Here is a 13,358-nt window from a genome sequence, read left to right as displayed (position 1 = left end):
TAAGCAGTGCTTCTACATACTGGGGATTTAATAAAGAGGGTTGTCACAGGGACCCTGCTCCCCAAGAGCAGCCTGCAAAGTGGTAAGAGCAATGATCACACACAGGATGTCAAACAAACTACCTCTGAGCCTGATTCTGACAGCTTCTCATTTGAAGACTCCTACTCTACCACCTTTGAATAGCTTCAGGCCTAAGTTGTTGTGTATATATAATTAAATACATGGAGAAGTCGCTGTTCTTATTTATGTGGGTAGATGTGATGTGTAGATTTTCAGTCAGCAGATGCATACATTATAAAGACTGAGCTCATTAAAATAAAACAAGAATCAGAAAATTATACAAACATATGCATAGACATACACAATGCATATATAAAATACGCTATTATGATATCTGAAAACTTCATGTAAATGTGAGAAATTATTCACTACATGCAAATTTAGAATATGCCGAGAAAGCTTTAATCAGTTATAAACCAATGTTAAATGTTTTCTTACCTTACTGGACAGATGACTTAAAAGAAAATCAATCCCTTCTTAATTAGGTGAATGATCTACAGTATATTTCCCATCTGAAAAAATAAAATTGAAACAACTGAAATTATGTTAGCCATGCAGAAAATTATTAAACTACTAGCTAAGCTTTTAGTGAGTACTGGTCACTCTTTTAGTTTGAAAGCAAAAAGAAAAAACAACAATGCTATAAAGCACTGACACCAGTTCTGGTGTATTTACAGTCCAAATCACCATTCTACTTTGAGCTATGTAGTTTAGTTTGCAAGAAGCAGCACTTCAAACTATACATGAAGCAACTGGCAACTTATAAATAAGAAAGACATTTCTCATACTCCAGTCCATATCACAAGACTTACTGTTTTCTGAAGAAAAGAAAGAACATGAATAAGCAAATCCCTAAGGAAGTAAACAGGTTGATCTCAAGCTTATGTTATCCTGCCAAGGATAGTATAATGAAATGTGCATGGAAGAACTTCTACCTCTGCCAGCCAGGACATGTAAAAGTCCTATTGTTACCAGGTTTTCATACCAACATACTTGTTTCTTTTGATATCCTTAAGGGTGTACATAAACCATAACAATATAGCATTCAGTAATTCAGTTTTCGATGACTAGAGAGCATGACTGCATGTAGAGGTAAAAAGGATCCATTAACATTTGGAAATTATTAGCACAGAAAAATCACAACTGTAAAATGCTTGAAGTGAAGGGGAAAGAACAGCAAGCATAGATCTGACCAGTGTGGGAGTGAGGAGTAGGTCCTGACACTATCTGTGCATTGCTACCTGTGCATCTTGCCATAATGAGGTAAGAGCTTAAGACTCACGTCTGAAGGCAATGGGCTACCCAACACACAGACCAGTGGGTTTTGTTTTGGCATTCCCAGTGGCACAGTGAGAGCAGAGCTGCTGCGTGGTGGCAAGTGGCTGATTAGCTGCATCTTGCTTTTGTGTCAGGCAGTATTTTCACTGAATTCCTACGGGGCATTCAGAATACAGTCATTTGCTTAATGATTTGGCAGTGACTTGGAACTGCTCCGAAAGAAAGGGAAGAGGCATGGTATACTGTGATACACTGCCTCCCTTGGTGGTCAGGAAGCATGAAGGCAGTGAGAGGGTGGTCAGGGACACTCCAGCTGGAGCTGGACTTGAAGGTGGGCTCAGGGCATTGAATAATAAGAGGTGGAAAGCAGATTTGGGTAGAACAGAGAACCTTTGCTGGTGATAAGGACCATGACCAGACATTTAGGCAAGTTAACAGTGGTTAAAAGTTTATCTGAAGATTTTTTAACAAATATGTGTCAATTCTGACTTTTCTTTATCAACTGATAGGCTACTTGAAAGAAAAATAGCAGCAACAAATTCACTTTGTATTATAAAAGATTTTAAATACCACACTATTGATATCAAACCTTTTGTATTAGTAAATGTGGATTACTACAATATATTCAGAGAAACAGAAGACTTCAAAAAGTTGTGTGAAGCTATTTATGAAATTTAAATACATCGCATATAAGAAAGCACAGAAGTTCAAATAAATCAACAAAAAAAATTGAAAATCACTGTCAAGTTCTACCTATCATTATCATTCTGCAGTATTCTCCATTCTATAGCAGTGTTTGGATGACACATAACTACAGCTGAATACTTTTTAATGAATAATTTATTTTACCAGTTTTCTGTCTTTTTTTTGTGACATATCCATGAACAAACAGATCACACTTTTCTTTATTCATAATTTAAAATTCTCTGACAGTCCCTCCTCAACCTGCTTCCACTTCACAGTGTTTATAGTGCTTATGTTGCTTATATGGATATTCTAGATTTTGAAATTGGGGAAGGGTTGGAATCTGAGCTATGCAGTTCAGTCATGTGTGGTCATACACCATTCTTTCTACTTCCCAGTTGGACTCTTCTGAAGTAATTGGGTGTGAACGCTCATGGAGAATAAATTAAACTTTACTTTTTGTGATCTTGTATGTAAAACCAACTCTCTCTGTGCATTGGCACCAATAAAATGCAAAAGGAACTCCACAGAAAACTAACACACAAAAGGCATGAGCACAGCTGAAAGGAATTCATTTAAAAATTCATATGAATATTCATGGGAATATTTTATAGTATGTTTCCAAATTAATCATTATGAAAACAACGTTTTCCTTACTAGCTTCAACTTTGGACTGCTCACCTGTTTTTTGATGAGGCCACAGGGAACACTGCAGTGGTTGAAAGGAAGGACAGGCTTGGGGCTATTGTCGGCCTAGACTCCAGTCAGTCTTTTTTGGACCCAAGCCTAAAGGCATCTCTATTCTACATCACAGTTGGTCTCTTCAACAAAGGAAAGCAATGAGAATTTTGGAATGCTCAATGTGAAAGCTTTCCAGGGTAGGATGATGGAGAGGAGGAGGGAAACACTCTGCAAGCTAACACTACAGCAAAATTTTGCTGCTGCAGAATAATCAGGCACTTAATACATTTATGGTGGTTTTATATTATATGTGGAGCATAGATTTCTAAACACCAGATAAGATGTCAGCACAGAAATATATCATTCACATTAGCCAATTGGAGGCACTATGTAGTCCCCATACCACCTGGCTATCTCTAGTCGGTAGGTGCCAAAGGGAAGAGATGCAACCCTAGACTTCTAATAACAATTATCACACTTCAGATAGATTTCTAAGGGATTTGGGGCTTATAAAAGCTAAAATCCATTCCAAGAGAGGTCTACAATACTAGATGTAATGTACTCCTAGCAAAAAGTAAGTTTAAAGATAGACAAAATAAAACATCTGTGATAAAAATTTAAGTCAGAAAGTATGTTCCGTGAGCAGAAGTAATGCTTAAGGCTGTTTTGAATTAGTATATTTGAAGCACATTGCTTCCTAATCTACTTCGAAGAAATGTTTAGGGATTTTATTAACATAAAACAAGATAGTGAGAGCAAATTTGATATCAATTAACATACTAATTAAATGTCACTTAGTAGTTTTAGCAATTACTTGATATTTAATTAACCACTTGAATACCTTGGGAGATCCAGATTATTGTACATGTAATCAAAGGGCAATTTTTCTGAACCTGTGGGTATATGCTGCATGTCAAGACAATCTGTAGATAGCAACAAAAGTAACTTTATGCACCGTGACCCCAGGTATGCTCAGTTGCTCTGTACCCAAGAGATTAATTTACTGATTTGAATGCACTAAGTATCAGCTAAAAAGCTCAGACATACCTCAAGTGATTAGGGGTCCACATAAACAACACGAACAACCTACAAACTATCAATGATTTTAATTCAAGCCACATTTTTAATTTGTACTGAAGAACTGTATTTGCATTTATGAAACTTGTATTCACCGTCAGGTCCTTTTATTTTTAGCAAACAGCTACAAGAATTGCAGAGTATGAAAGCAACTATTTTTAGGAAAAAAGTAATTAAGGACTGCAAGTATGTAAGCAAACTCTTCTGGACTGTGTTCACAGAGGCACCATGTTCTGCATGAGGGAGATTTCCTGATGGAACATTTCTGTAGTGTTTTAGGAAGAAAAAAAGTTTCATCACACAGTAAACAAGCATGATCTCCGCCTATTGAACTGCCATCTCCTGCAGATAAGTCTCCTTCTTCCTACACCTTCTGGAGCTATGTCTGTGTCATTCAGCTCCTGCTGTCGTATTGCACTCTGCTGTCAATGACTTTCCCCAACTATTTTAGTAGTCTCATCATTACTGCAGATACAGTACTAGGGATTCATTCTTTTCTGTTTCCACCACTTTTCTAAACAGATATTAACAACTCCCCATTTTAATCCCATGCTTGTAAACCCATTAACCTTCCCACAGTTTTTGAATGTTTTCTCAATTGCTTCTTTATTTCTGCTTCAGTTTCTCCCTGTATAATGCCAATATAGAAAACTGGGCAAAGTAACCACTCCTTAAATCTTCACTTACTAGTAGCTCTTTCACATTTGCTCCACAAGAGAAATGAAGTTCACTCATCTTTAAAATATACACTTTGCTATATTTGTGCTTCCAGTTATTTTTTCCAGTTCTTATCTGTCTCATTTCCGTACTCATTGAAGCTTTTTATTTACAATGCATCTTCTCATCTCTCTTTCAGTTCAGATACCCAACCCTTTCACTCCAGTGAAACCAATCAAAATTTCTAATGGTCTCTTGGAAGTAGATGTGGACAATGTATTCTTTATCTGCTCCCTGTCCACCTAACAGCAACTGCCCTACCATTTACTTAAAATATTTTCTCCCTTTTGATATTTTGTCTACTCCCTTCCTTCTCCTGAAACTTCAAATTTATCCTTCATAGGACATCTATTAGTGTTCTTTCATCTATGGGTAGGGACTCTGCAAGGATTTCTCTCAAATTCCTCTTTCCTCAGGAAAATCACAAACTTAGCCACCATGTCTAAGCTGAAAAGTCTATTTTTACATTCTTCTTGGGATCTGTCTTCATCTGTTCAAACTGAAGTTTAAGCTTTTCTCTATGACATTTCAAAGTACTCTTCTCTCTGGTTTTGGCAAATATATCCGTGTCCTACGCAGATTGGCTTCTGCAAAACCCTTTTCTTTTTCAAGACTGTCACACCAAATGTGACCTTTCCCTTGTGCGCTGATTTCTGTTCTTGCCATACAAAATATAAGCTCTTTGTCTTCACAGTGAGGCTGAATTTAGCTTCCTTGTGAAACAGAAAAAAAATTATACCTTTATATTATACTGCAGCACAAAGCACTTGTTATCATTACATTTCAAACTACTGTACACACAAGATCTCGGTGACACTTCATGGTTTTCTTGCATGATCCTAATGGCACATACACAGATGCTGTGAGCAAATCCAATCTTTTGCAATGTTTTTCTGTGATGCAAAGGTGCAGAAAATGCCTCCACCTATATTTCCCTGGAATTTCTTGCCATTCAAATCTTGTCCCAAATTCGTCGTACACATATCATGTAATCAAAACCATAACTCCCTCCTTATACCACAACTGTTTTTACATATTTTAAAAGAATTTATTATAACAACTGGATATTTACCTCATAAGTTGAATAAAGAAAGCTTACATGCTATTCTAATGATTACTTATGCGAGTATTTCTCTGCATTACTGAAAGCATGACTTACCAATAAGGTTATGTTTTAACAATGTTTGGGGGGAAAAAGAAGCTAGCACTAATATTACCAAAAGAGCTGAGAATTTGCATGGAAGAAAGTCGAAGTAACCTTTAATCTAAAAAAACACAGTTACAAAAGGATTAATTTTGGATCAGAACATATCACAAGTTAGATGTTTTTTCTGTCCCAGCTGAGAGGAGTAATTGGAAAATCATGGTTTACACAAAAAAATCATTATTTTCCTGTGATCTGCTTTCCTTTCATGAAGCCTTGCATCTTCATCACTCAATTAGAATCCAAGAGATTAGGGGACTCAATATAAACTAGATTAAAGGTCACCTATTATTATAGAGAAGATTTAATTGCAATATTTACATAAATTCCTAACCAACCGTAGGTTTTCAGCTGGTTCTACTTATTCAGCATACTAAAAAAAGGACAGGATATTCATTATGCTGCACTACAGGAAAAACTATAGAGTAACCTAAAAACAGAGCAAAACCCCGTTCTTCAGCTTTTTTAGAATAAGAAAAAATCAGGAAATGGTGGTTGCTGAAAAATTGTAGATTAAATCTTACTCCATTACAGAGAGTAAAAGTTAGCTTGATTGCACTGCTGTAAGAACTTCCTAGGGGAAATTAAACTTGATAATCTCAAGGTGTTTCCCAGAAGATGCCATGCATTCGGTAATGTTCATTATAGTTTGCAGAATACCAGATAGAATTTAAAGTGAAGACTCCTAAGGTTTAATCAATATAGACATTCTAAATTGTTCACAGTATAAAGACCTGATTATGAAATAAAGATGCGGTTAAAAGGGAAGCCACAGTACTTTAGAGGGAGTTTTTTTCCTGTATAAACTGTTTTGTTCACAGCTACAGTGAATACTGACTGCCAAATCTCCCAAATAATTCTTGTAGCATCATCTGAGAGTGCTTCCTTCCTGTTGTCACTGGATGATTCTTACAGCCAGGACAGCAAATATTTTGGAGATTACTTTAAAACCTGTACAATGAGTAGCGTAAATTGTTAAGATGCAAACAATTACAAAACAGAATTGAAATGTATCCTTTGGAAGATCATGAAGAGCATGACGATTTCAATTACAAAATATATATTAGCTGTCTGGAACCCATCCAAATTTTAAAGCAAAAACTGTAAGAATATACAGTGTAAACTGAAATTGGTAAATGTTTGTTATCATCTGGTGTTATACTCACAGGACAAGCAGTAAAGGACTGAGATGACACATCAGTGGTTCAAAGCACAAAGAATATGAATCTTCAATTTTGATTAAATGAGTTTGCAGCATCTGTGGCATCTTTAGATAAAAGAAGTTGCCAAATTGCTAATTGCAAAAATAATCCGGAGTAGCAGGTTTCAGTGCTGGTTAGGAAAAGCTGCCTAAACAAATGATTTCAGTTTAAGCCAAAGAGGACACTGACCCTCTCATATATTCAGTAGCTTGGACAAAGATCAAGGGAGTAGGACTAAGAGAAGGACCTGGAATTTCAAGCAAAATGTGGCAGGAGACATTTTTTTGAATGAGCCAGGAATGGATTTATGGTTCTTCTCCATCTGGTGCTGGCTAGATGACATTTATTCAGTGCAAAAGAGAGATGATGCCCCCTAATTTTATATGGGTACATATGTTTTCCCATTCCTTTGATATACACAGGCTATTCAAGCTTGAAGATTCAAACCACTTAATCAGCCAAGGGCCTGTGACATGGATATAAATGAAAGAAAAATTTTGGAGAGCACTTTGGAAAAGAAATTATGTTTCCAAGCCATTAGTTCCTTGAGGTTACTGGGATCTGGTGGGAGCTGGGATGTACAGTTAACCCTATTTCGAAAAACAATAGCACTTTTTTTCTATTGTGCACCTGTGCTCCATGAGTCCAATGTTCTCCTGTCTCCTAGTTTTCATTTGCTCTTCAGACCACCGTCATCCTATGTGCTGGAAATAAAAGAGGGCCCTCTCTACAACTTCCTTCTTTTACAAGCCAAGACTTAGAGGAGAGTTTCTGCTGTAACAAGAAATGGGCTCCTCTAAGCACAGCTTCTGTGACCCTGCTAGCTGGCAAATGAGAACCTGATACAGACCTGATACAGATTGAAATGAAGAAAAAATTGATCGCTGATTGTACTTCTTGAAAGCTTAAAATTTTATTAAAGAAAGAACTATCTCAACTCCCATGAATTCATGGCAGAATTATGAGCTGAAGCATTTGTTCATTAGGTGGTAAAATAATTTGGAAATAATTATCCCTTTCATAATAACCAATATTTATTTGGATGTTTTTCCTTACTTTTAAAAAGGTAATTCTATAAATTCATTTTTATTGGCTGCATTATTCACATTTTCCATAGTAGTAATTCAAAATTTAAAAGGAAAAAAAAAAGGATGAGAGAAAGGATGCATTAAAAGTTTATTGTATTTGAATGAAGTTGATGTTAAACATTTCTCAGATCTAGTTCTTGGTTGTCCTTTTCCTGTGACTTTGGGTCAGAAAACTAGACTTTTACAACTAAAAAGTCTAAGGCACCTTGGAAAAGAAAACATTAAATATTCTACTGAATCTTTACTGGAGAACACACTTGAAACCGCAAGTCATTTTTTTCAAGAGAAAATAAATTCTGCTAAGCTATAGTCTAGATTAAGAAAAGAAAATTACTAACTGAACTTCAAGATTAGGAGGTAATGTTAGTTCTTGAACAGTGAAATAAATTGCTAATCCAGTGAAAAAAGGCCACTTCATTTAGCAGCATTTAGCATGAAGGCTGTCCAATACTTTCATTGCCACTGTATGTAAACAGAGCTTAAATTTACAAGATGTTCACATCAGAATCAATTCAACACAAATTTATAAGAAAACTTTAAGACTATTAATTAATAAGAAAAAAAAAACATCTTTATTTATATTGCGGTAAAATTTATGAGAGAAAAAATAACGAGAGTTAATATCAGCATTTTCCTTAATTCATTTTCCATGCACTGCTTCAGTAGCTCATTTGTAATTGGAACGTGATCTGAAATCTCTCTAGAATTTATTGTAAAACAGATTAAAATGATGTGTGAGCCTTCCTTCTCAATTTCATGGCTTTTGTTCTGTTGCTGTTACATCTAGAATGTTATTTAAATATGCTCTCTTAGCAAATTAACTTGTTTCTCAAATATGTGTGTGTAAACTGAGATTATAAACAGTAATAGATTATTTAAAATCTCAACGCAGTGAATTAGAAAGATATTTTGTCATGATTAGCTCTGACATGGTCTTAGAGACTTTACATAGATTTACTAAGTTTAGCAATTATGCTTTTTAATCATATTTAACTGCTTGCTAACTTAGCAAGCAATATAAATCCTACTCAGCCAGCATCTCACAGTGGATTCTAAACCTACAAAGGAAACAATTACAAGCTTATACGTAAGGAATAGTTAAAATCAATAGCAGAATTAATCCATTCAGAATAAATATTTTGTCCCATTAAGTGTAAAATAAAGCATACAGTACCAGGATTTCAAAACCACAGGAATATGAAATATCTGTAATCTCTACTTTCATATACTGTAAGAATTAGTTTAAACAATTTGTTATATTTTTCAATAGAATGTTGAATTTAGAGACTTCTATCTAGTTAGAAGTGCCAACATGAGAATACAAAATTTATTGGGCTATTTTAAAATGAGACGTATAGATACACTTTGATACTCCTTTGGCCAGTTATCACTGTGCATGTCAGATGGTGTTCTAATGTTCTGTGGATCTTAGCAGAGAATTATTTGATAATCTCTCTTTATTGTTACATCAAAAGCAGCAAATTTTTTAAGTCAAAAGAATGAACCCATAAGTATGAAAGTATATAATTATACATTTACATATACTTAAATAAATAAATAAATTTAAATACAAGATTATAAACATTATATTATAATTATCTTGTAAGAGTTTTGCTAAAAGAGACAATTTAGCCATCATATTTTTGACTCCTTCACCATAACACATCTCTGCTAAAACGATTTGATTCTAAGTACTTTTGATTATTAGGTAGATGAATGTACAAATAATTCTTAGTGAGCTTTTCTCTTGTTTATGGATATTGCCTGATCAGATTGTAACAATCTGCAGGTTCATTACACACTGACCATAAATGCAGGTTCAAGTAGCCCTATGTATGAAGAACCTGTGCTCTAACGGTCATGAAGTCTCAGAATTATGTTATTTTCACTGAATGGAGACAAAATATTTTCAAATGACCATATGGTTTCTTGTTGCAAAAAAAGTCCAAGTGGCCAAGGTTTCTTATTTCCTAGGAGAAAAACTGATAAGCTTGTCATTATAACTCAAAAGGTGGGTGTGGAGAAGTCAGAAATTTGCTCTTGGAAGTAAAATAGAGACAGAGTTGAGATTAGAATAAAGACTTGTCATCCACAGCCTTGTAACAAGAGTGCTCTGAAATATACTTACAGAAATTAAAAACTGAGTTAAGATCCACTGATCAAGATAAATGTCTAACACTAATTGTTCTGGGAAAATGCCATAATTTTCCACATTACCTTGTATGTTAGCAGTCTACAACTGTTTTCAGCCTCAAACGTTAATTAATACAAATGCAAAATCAGTTGGGAATCTTCTCTGAGAATAAACAGTACTTAAAGAATATTGAAAATTCAAATCACTGCTGAGAAAATGCATTGAGATTTACACTGTCATCTTGAACTTTGAACTCTTCAGACATGTAGAACACAAGGTTTAGCAAAACACATCCAATACTAACTTCTAAATAAAATAAATAGCTTGTATAATTTATCTTCCTGCAGCAAAAGGTGAAGGAGATGGTTCAATGACAAGCACAATGTGCACGCACGTATATCTCATAAAGACAGAAATATTCCTTGTAAAACTGTAGAGTTAACTGGAAATGATTTTAGAAATAGCACTGGAAGAAGCATCTGCAAAACTGGCAATGCTCACAAAAAATGAAACCCGAAAACATACTAAACATTAACATTATCCTAGAAAAAAACGGAGCTTCTTATTTCAGTACCTAATCATAGAGGATCTATTTCTGAATTGCCTGTCGAAGAGCACAGGAAAGTGCTCTTTGACACTGGGAGGCCTTTTCCATTTCTAAGGCACATGAAAGAAACAGTGGACAGGAGAGAACATACACAAAAAATTGAATTTCACGTAAAGATTTTTTAAAATCCTTGCCTTGCTGATGGTTATCAGTTCTGAAGTAAATTAACAAATGCAAGAAAGACATTTCCACATTCACAGTTACTACAGAAATGAACAGAAATGTTCGGTATATAACAAAACATGTTCCACACAGGTCGAGGGCTGTTCATTCTACCGATTTAACAAAGCTCATAAGTAACATTAATAATAGATTCACATACTACACAGGTGAAGGGAAGAGAGTGAAGAATTGGTTCAACTATTAGTTAGATACTGTTGCTATTGACATATTCAAATTCATCTCTCTGCCAGTCCAGAATTTCAAGCACAAAAGGACCATTTTGAATGATTTGCCTGAATTAAAGTCCATAGGGTGCTACACAACTTGGACTAGATTAAAAACAATACATTACTTTTCACAGTACCAGTACTGAGTGAAACCCAAACAAAAAATCCATATCTCCTGGTAAAAGGACAAGAGAGGGTAAAAGCACAAACAATCAGCTATTACAAGGGTGAGAGATAAGCAGTGGACAACCCCAGCAGTCTGTGCTAAGATCTGCACTCCTCAACACATTTATAAATGACAGATTAAGGATAGCAGTGAGCCTTTTATTGCTTCTTGCACACAAGCTCTAAAGGCTGAAGTCAGAAGCTAAGCTCAATGAAGCAAAAAAGGTGCTCTCTACATAACAGCTGATGGTAAATCTTGACAAAAGAAATTGTGCGTATAGGAAATCCGCATGAAAAGATCAGGAAATAAGTTGGAGAAGACCACCACTATACTGGTTTATTTGGGGAATGTGTCATTTACATTTGTTATGAGTATCGGCGAGTTACTATTGGAGAGATGACACTGAGTTAAAATGACCTTTGGTATAAATAACAGCTGCTGTTAGAAATATGAGCAATAAAATGAAAAAATAAGAAACCAAGGGATTAGATTTGCCCCCATACATTAGTAAACAAAAAATCTAGAAATCGTTTTCAAGCCCTTGGGCCAACTAACAGCCACAGCTTGTTTCCATTGAGCTAAATTCTATCTGCAAAACAGGGAAGTTCTATCCCAGCTGCCTACTGGGGCTGGTTTCTGGTCTGTGCTAATCCCCAGATTGTGGTCAGGCATTGAGTAGATGCTAATTAAGATGCCATGAGCCAAAAATTGTCCAGTAATTAACAATTTAACAGCATGAACAAGAGTGCTCACAGGCTGGTACAGATGCAGCCATCCTATCTAACAGTCCATCTCTGTCAAAGGCATCTAGATTTAGGCCTTGGACCTTCACAGATTAGAAGAAGGCTTGAACATGTAAGGATTAACCTATTAGTCATCCAAGTTAAATCCTAAGGGGAAAAACAACCCACATCATTCTTCTGCATAAGATAGGGCTTACGATTTATGACTGACATACTGGAATTCAAGAACTTTCTTTCTAAATAAAATCAACCTTTCACTACACAAAACCATTGGTGGGACTAACAAATGATTCCAAACTGTAAAAAGCTTCACTGCCGATCTAATTATGCCCTGCTTCTTGCAGCTCTGGGAAGTACAGAATAATCAGAGCACAGCAGGCACCAGCCATGAATCCTCAGTTCTTCACAGCCAGCCTCAGACACGCTCTGGTGGACAGGGAGAGGACACTGAGTGCGATGGTATGTCACCAAGTCGTCCTTCTCTGAAAGGGGCCATGCTTTCAGTACTTCTTTCTCCTTTATGCCCTTAGAGTAGAATAAACCAGAAAAGTAGCTACAGGTGCATCCCTGTGAGATGGTGGAAGGAAGCAAGAAGTCCAGAAGTTGAAATGACACAATAGAACTAAAACAGGAGGGATACAGCTGGATATGCTAGCTGTGCACTGTGGTAGACATAGAGAATGAAATCAGGACGAGTTATGTAGAGGCTGTAGGAAAGAAGTCAATCAGGACATAAAACGGAAGCGCAGAGCATAAAAAGAAAGAGCAGAAGGGGGTCAGTAAGACAGAATGCATGTGACAAAGAAATAGAAAGAATTAGATACAGAAGGAAGGGCACACATATCACAGGGAGTGAAGTAAGAGAAATGAGAAACTATCTCTGGGGTAGAGGAAAGGAGACTTATATGGTCACAAGACAATGAAGAAAAGAAAAATGACTGAGCAAAAATGAATTAGTAGAATAGAAGTTTTACTTCTGCAGAAGAAGAAAGGCAAGAAAAGGCAGAGGGAAAAAAAGCAGAGCAATTAATAAAAGGAATGAGACAGTAAGGATGAAGGGAAGGACATGAAAGGGATATAAAATGGCACAGGGCACACACATTGGAGGAAACTAGTGCTCTTTTTTCATATTTCTTTATTTTATGTTATCTTTCTAGCAATCATCCCACAGCTCCACAGATTTTTTGGGGGGTAAAAAGGATGGGCTGGCAGCATATTGTTGCTGGGGGATTTATTACAGACGTTTTCTTTCTCATACTGCTGGACGTATACTTATTGAAATTACCTGAGATAGTGACTGGCACTTCTTCAGAAATAAAAACATCTGA

At 35.9% G+C, this 13,358-nt stretch overlaps 1 long non-coding RNA gene across 2 annotated transcripts in view; it reads left to right on the top strand.

Moving 5' to 3' along the window:
- The window catches only part of LOC110403051, a 61,357-nt gene extending 48,290 nt beyond the window's left edge, over window positions 1-13,067 (top strand). For both annotated transcript variants that reach the window (XR_002441473.1, XR_002441472.1), the window contains exon 3: window positions 12,375-13,067. This is a non-coding gene — a long non-coding RNA (uncharacterized LOC110403051). The remainder of the gene's footprint in view (window positions 1-12,374) is intronic.

Source organism: Numida meleagris, chromosome 8 (assembly GCF_002078875.1).
Source record: "Numida meleagris isolate 19003 breed g44 Domestic line chromosome 8, NumMel1.0, whole genome shotgun sequence".
Lineage (NCBI taxonomy): Eukaryota > Metazoa > Chordata > Aves > Galliformes > Numididae > Numida > Numida meleagris.
The sequence above is the reverse complement of the archived record's forward strand: the minus strand, read 5'-3'. Positions and strand labels throughout refer to the sequence as shown.